Below are 6,000 nucleotides of genomic sequence, written 5' to 3'. Positions count from 1 at the left end.
CAGCAATTTGTCCATATAACGTATGCAGGGTGCAAAGATAAACATTTTTTCAAACTAAGTGTTGTAGTACGCTGTTAAAACGGTGTCGTGTTAGCGGCCCCTAAGTTAATAACTAATGATCCTCGCAACGGAAGTGAATCAATCAAAACTCACTTTAGCTGGACAATAACTTTATTCTAGAGCTGCTGTAAAGCCAAAACAATCTCTGTTACTTTAATTCACTATTATCACTGTAAAGCTGCTTTGAAACAATCTATATTGTTAAAAGCGCTATATAAATGAAGGTGACGTGACTTGACTTGACTATATGACCAGTAGTGAAATGATATGCTAGTGCTACTGCAAATTTAGTGCAATAGTTTGTGTACTAAAATCAAATTGAATCCATTGAAATGAATTTTTCTTTTATTGCAGCAGTTTTTCTGTGATGCCTGGAGTGTTTAAACTGTTTATGGCAGGTAAGTGCTCTGACCGAAGCTCTTTTTAGCCGCGGGGGTTTTTGTGCTGAGAGCAAAGGAGAGATTGCATTGATACAACCCCCCTTGAACAGTTTAGAGGTGAAAACATGTTGTTTTATAACAGTGGTGCTTATTTTATCCTGCATTCATTTTGTTGCTTTTTGGGCATTGACTTTACTGTATTTTATCAAGCTGCATAAAAGACATGTCTGCATTTACATTGTTTTGTCAATTTATAAGCAGAGGTTAGGTATGTCTTGCCAATTACAAATGAGAAAATAGCCTACAGTATTCAACAGCATTCAGCTGAATTTTCATCCCACCTAATTTATCACATAATATATATATATATGATAAATTATTAGTATAAACAGTTCATGACACTGATTGAATGTATTTCGTGAGTTTTATATTGACTGTCTAAATGAGGAGGTGAGTCATCAGCGGCACTGAAAACAGAGCTGGCTGTGCTCTATAAATAGAAACGACTGACCTGGGTTCATGGGCTAATCTTGCTTTGAAAAGCTGAGCAGGGACATCTTCAGACGCCCGGTGGTACTTGCAGCCTTAGTAGTGAATTCTACTCAATGCTTAAAGGTGCTGTAAGCAACTTTTCTTTAAAAATAAATCATCACAACATGATAGATAACATAACATAATACACCTCTCTTTTATAACATATTACACCTCTCTTACCTCAGGTAGCAAAAAAAGAGTTAAGCAGCCTGCACTGGGGAAAAAATGTAGGATTTACTTTAAAAATAATAATAATAATAATAATCATAATAATAATAATATATATATATATATATATATATATGTATATACAGTGGTGTGCCGTCAGAGCCAGCAGGGCCTTCTCTGCTGGCCCTGTCAAAATAGAAAAATAGATATTTTTTCTATAATTAAATTAATGTGTGTCTGAACATGTCTAAATTCAATTACTGTCTATCAGTACGTTACAATTATATTTCCAGAAAGAATATGGTTATTTTTTGTGAGTCTGAGCTGGATTTTACATATGTCATCTAAACGCAGCTCCGTGGACCAGCACTAGTAGTATAGCTAGCCTTCAGTTGAAGCTGCCGTTTTCCATTTGATCATAACTTTGACTGACGTGTTTTATCAGCCAATCAAATTGTGATGCGTATGACAGAACGCCCCAGAGGTCCAGCGATGTGTCAGCGATGCTGATGTCATCGACATCGTTACGTTAGATCGTTACTGAAGGCCCTGACTGAAACCCCACGGTACGCTACTGTATATATATATATATATATATATATATATATATATATATATATTGCAATGTGTCCTGTTTTATCCAATCAGAAAGCCATAGCTCAGGGGTTCTCAACCATAAATAAATATGCTTTTGACAGGTTATTTATTTTGATTATTAATCAAACCCCTTTCTCTAAACCTCACTATTTATCAGTCGGTCTTGCATATCTGTCATGTTTGTTAAACACTTTTTATTTTTGTTTGTAGTTCTGATCAAATTCTCGTCCAACGCGCAATGGGTTGTGGCCAATATTAGCCGTAAGAGTGTGCATAGATCTGAATTTCAGATTGCAATCGGATAAAGTAGACCATCCGGGTTTCTTTGGAAAACGATTTACGATTTACTAAATACATTTTGGGACACAATAATTCTAATTTTGAATACTATTTAACCCTTTCATGCATGAATTATGAAAACCTCAGTCAGGATTTTTTTTTCCTATGTGTTTTTATTGCTCTTAGGGCATAAAAAACAAGATTTGAAATGTTTTTTTTGTTTTTTTGTTTTTTTTAAACACATTTTCAGATTTTCAGATGTCCACTTGAGTGGACAGCATGCGTTTATGGTTTAAACGGAAGAGATACTGTATTAAACATAATACAATAATCAAACAGATATAATGTGTGTACAAACCAATCAATACAATTATTTCAAATCATGTGAAAACTATAAAAATATAAATGCAAAATATTGCAAAGGCAACTGAACTTCATACAAGTTGAACTTCGTGTATCTTTGATATCAGAACATGAGGACGTGATTCCATCAAAAATGTCTACAGCCTGTCAAGGTACAACTGTGGAAACCACTCAGATGCTCCCTCCAGTGTACCAGAGTATGTCAATTTATTACCCTTATTAGCTGATAATTCGACGCACAACGGCTTGCCACTTGGTGGCAATGTATAGGATGATGCACCAGGATCCACTGTAGAGGTTGATGTGCAACTATGCCATCAAAACAGGTGCAAAATCAAGAAAATGCTTTTTTTAATAGCTGTCCACTGTAGTGACCTCTATGCATGAAAGGGTTAAGATGGATAGTAGGTGAATTGGTGAATTGGGACCCAGCACTTGATTAGCTTGTTCAGGTGTGTTTGATTAGGATTGGAGCAAACCTCTGCAGGGAAGTGGATCTCGAGGGCCAGAGATGTTCTAGCTGATAGAAATGTCTTTTTCAATCATTTTGTTGAATTTTGTTGACATTGGGTTGGAGTGCCCAAACCCAGTGACAGCAAAAGTTAGTTAGCAAAAGTTAGTTTTTTATCTTAGAATATATAGGTTACAACAGGGTCTAAATGTTTCAGTCGATAAGTTAGTCAGAGTTCACATTTTCTTCTGCCGCCAAATAGATGCTTTTAAAATGGCGTTCTCCAGAGAAAATAACCATAACAACAGAATGCTGTTTGCATGCATTCTTTTGCAATCAGTTTCAGGCAGCAAACTGATAATGAATGAAATGTACTGTCATTATAAATCACTTTATAATAAATTTACATATCACAAAAATGCAGTGCTTTGTTTAGAATGTCTTTTAGATCAGTGCTTCTCTATCATTTTGACTCAAGGGTGTCAAATTGTTGCCCAACACAATATTTGAAGGTCACCCATATACATACAGTTGTAGCCAAAACAATTGGCATGTCCGAAACCACATTTGCAAGTTTAACGATGGGAAAAATGGTCAGCGTGCCAGCGCATGGTCTAAAAGGGTTGTCCCTATTCTCTTAATGAGTAATGGGTGTGTTTTGAGTGTAACGTCCAATAAACCAATCAGAGTCTCATCTCCCATTCCCTTCAAAAGCCAGTTGCGCTCCTGCCATGGCAGATTCTCTATTTACATGGCGGAATTTGCAAGCGGAAAAACTGAACACCTCTCTAAGCGCTCAAGCAGACCATCTATGGGACAAAGTGTACACACGTTGTGGACCCGCCTATAGGCGCACATTACTAACGCACTCTTTAAATAACAAAAAAATATTGCGCCCTTGGCAGTCTATTTCAGTTGCCTCAAAATAGCCACGCGCCAACAATGCTCCTGAGCACACCTCGTTGTCAGACCAGCACGCCCATGGGCGCACAAATGGGCACAAATGCATTTGCTATTTAAACAACGTGGCGTAGGACATGAACATGATAACTATTTCGAGCTGAAACTAGCGATAAACACTTGCGTCGTGCCTGGCGCTGCATTGCGCAGGGTGTATGATAGGGCCCCTCATGTTAGCAATGTTACCTCCAAAGTAAGACATGCAGCCATCAATGCTTTGCAATCGGAATGTTGCACCTGAAAGAACCATTAACTGGATCATGAAGAACTGAAGGTTCAAATGCAGTAAAGAAGGCTTCAGGGTATCCCAGAGTGTTCAGCAGAGGACCATCTACAACTGAATCGTGTCACCACTATTGCAGAGCTTGCTCAATATCAAGGTGGTTTCGAGTGCATCTGCAAGCAAAGTGAGGCAAATAATTTGGACAATAGCCTGGAGTCAAGAAAGGCAGCAAAGAAGCCAATTCTCTCCAAAAAAAGACCTATTTTAGGTCGGACAGTCATTTTTGAAATACCATGTCCGCCTGGCGGTGCAACCTTGAGCCAGACACTCATTCGTCCTTGTTTTATAAGATCATCACTATTTTATACTTTATCCAATGGTTTAGAACAATGAATGAATGAATAGGTTGATTAAGTTGATATTAAGAGATTTAAGTGTTTGTTATTAATGTATTTTAAACACAATATTGTCAATATCTACTTTTTTTTTTTTTTTTGCTTTATTTCACCAACACAAGTTTCCAACATCAACATTTATCATTGAATAAATTTAAGAATGTACATGGAAGGGGATGCATACTTTTAAAAAGGTTTGAAAAGTTGGACAAATGACTGTACTTGGGTCCCTGGTGGAGTAAACACTTTGCCCTGATGTATTGCAGAACAAAAGCCAATTAGCACCGTTAAATCAGGCTTGAGAAATGAAGTGGTCCTTCAGGGGTCTTCTGCCTGGTGAAGTTGCTGCATTCATAGCCGTTAATGTGTGTAATGATGTGTAACTCCTGCTGTGGGGTAATGTGCCTGTGGGGGCTGGAAGTACACTGTCTGTCTGTAATAGCTCTGAGATTTAAAGATACGGATACTGTAAATTATCCTCAGCTCTGAAGTCAAGCAGTAAATGTAAGAAATGCTGCGTATGAAAACGCAATAATTGCTCAAACAATAATGTGTAGTGTGGTTATACCAAGGGCAGTGCGCTTATTATTTTCCAAAGGTAGCACAGGGAAAAACTCCAGTGTTGATTAATCTCAGTAACTGTAAATAAGTGTGCATAAATGTATTATTGCTGCAAAATGTCATTACAAAGAACAGTAGCCAGAAGGGCAGATAATTATTTTTGTTATGCACGCAAAAAATTACACTGTTTGGAAAACAGTTTCAGTCTAAAAAAAGGGTAATTGCAACTTTAAATCTCACAAATTAACTTTATTGCCTGCAATTATGACTTTAATTCTCCCAATTGTGACAATATTTCACAAAGTGCCTGTCTCATTTCAACTTTATATCGTACAAATGCTACTTTATGTATCAGGGTCACACAATGTGACTTTAATTCTTATTATGCATATTATGTCACTATTACTTTCTTATTTCTTATTCTGAGGTGGAAACGGTCTTTCGTGACCATTGTTATTTTTTTAACACTCTTAAAAATAAAGGTTACTAAAACCCCCGAAGAGCCTTTTAGTGAACAGTTCTTATTTCACGTTCTGCCTGTGTTTTTACTTTTGTTTTCATGGACTTTTGTTTAATTTGTTTCTTTAAGTTACCTGTTTTCTGTATTTGTTCCCGTCAGTCCTTAGTTGCCATGGATATTCATTTAATTAGCACAGCTGTTTGTATTTGAGTTCATCATCCTGTGTATTTAAGCCCTTCAGTTTTCTCAGTTCATTGTCTGGTATTGTTTGTGCAATGCACACTGTTCATTTGTGTTATATCATATTGGATTGCCTGAGTTTTGCTTTAGTTAATAACCCATCTGACTAAGGGTGTGTTCACACTTGTAGTTTGATTCTTTTGGGCCGGACAAAAAAAATAAAAATAAAAATAAACATTGTCCTGGTCCGATTAGCATTAAGATTAGCATTAGCATTTTTATCACCAAACCAAGATATACCGAACCTAAAGGCATAGGGATATGTTCACAACCTGATTGGTCGGCTTTTATGACATATTGCCTATTTTGAGACGGAACTTACTGGACAT

This window comes from Abramis brama, assembly GCF_963993115.1.
Source record: "Abramis brama genome assembly, chromosome: 19".
Classification (NCBI taxonomy): domain Eukaryota; kingdom Metazoa; phylum Chordata; class Actinopteri; order Cypriniformes; family Leuciscidae; genus Abramis; species Abramis brama.
Note: the sequence above shows the minus strand (reverse complement) of the source record.